This window comes from Triticum dicoccoides, chromosome 4A (genome assembly GCF_002162155.2).
Source record: "Triticum dicoccoides isolate Atlit2015 ecotype Zavitan chromosome 4A, WEW_v2.0, whole genome shotgun sequence".
Taxonomy (NCBI): Eukaryota; Viridiplantae; Streptophyta; class Magnoliopsida; order Poales; family Poaceae; genus Triticum; species Triticum dicoccoides.
Genome location: NC_041386.1, coordinates 245,470,319 through 245,471,655, shown reverse-complemented (window position 1 = coordinate 245,471,655; position 1,337 = coordinate 245,470,319).

The window sequence follows — 1,337 nt, the reverse complement described above, 5'->3', positions numbered from 1 at the left end:
GAGCTCGTAAACATGCCTACTTGATATCTGTTTCAGCATGCTCCAGTTTTCACTGTCTTAGAACTGATTATGTTTTTGCCATGTTCACATGCTTGCAAATGTATTTTCTGATCCCTTTTGGCTCAAGGTCACTAAGGGACTTTTGTTAAGCTCTTTGAGTAGCTCCATGCCATGCTTTACTTTGCCATGTTCAGTTCCTGCAGCATATTGTTTTCATGCTCAGAGGAGTGCTATCTGATCTGAAATTCCAAACGAGTGTTAATTTCACTAAGTCTGAAATCTGTTTACCAAATGCATTTTTGCCATGCTTGTTTGAACCTGTTATTGGATGAATTGGCCGTAGCTCAGTGCTAGACTTTTGTTAAGCATCATGAATGGATTCCTGCCATGTATTTTGTTGCCATGTTTGGGTGCTGTAGCATGTTCATCTTGTTGCATTTAGATGACTACTTGCTGTAAATCGCAGACCGGTGTCATATTTGAATTGCTTGCCATTTTCAAACCGTAACTCCGATTCCGGCGTTCTTTATATCGTTCTCAAGCGATTTCATCTCATCTTTCCATTGGCACACTTGAATTTCCAAGTTGAGGCCAGGTTCATGCATTCCTTGTCAAATCTTGCATATGCATCCCGCATCGCATCCCGCATAGCATACCATCCTTGCATCATATTGTTTGAGCTTTGCACGTGGTTGATTGTGTTCCGTTTTCTTGTTTGTCTTGTTTGGGTAGAGCCGGGAGACGAGCTCGCTAACGAGGAGCCCGTTGAGTTTGCTTTCGAGGATCCAGTCAACTCTGACAACTTTGCAGGCAAGATGATCATACCCTCGAAATCACTACTATCTTTGCTTTGCTAGATGCTCGCTCTTTTGTTATGCCATGCTACGATGCCTACCACTTGCTTTCAAGCCTCCCAAATTGCCATGTCAAACCTCTAACCCACCATGTCCTAGCAAACCGTTGATTGGCTATGTTACCGCGTTGCTCAGCCCCTCTTATAGCGTTGCTAGTTGAAGGTGAAGATTGGAGGCCGTTCCTTGTTGGAACATTATTTGCTTGTTGGGATATCATTATATTGCCATGTTATCTTAATGCATCTATATACTGGGTAAAGGTTGGAAGGCTCGGCCTCTCGCCTAGTGTTTTGTTCCACTCTTGCCGCCCTAGTTTCCGTCATATCGGTGTTATGTTTCCAGATTTTTGCGTTCCTTACGCGGTTGGGTTATAATGGGAACCCCTTGACAGTACGCCTTGAATAAAACTCCTCTAGCAATGCCCAACCTTGGTTTTACCATTTTCCCCTAGCCTTTTCCCTTGGGTTTCGTGGACTCGAGGGT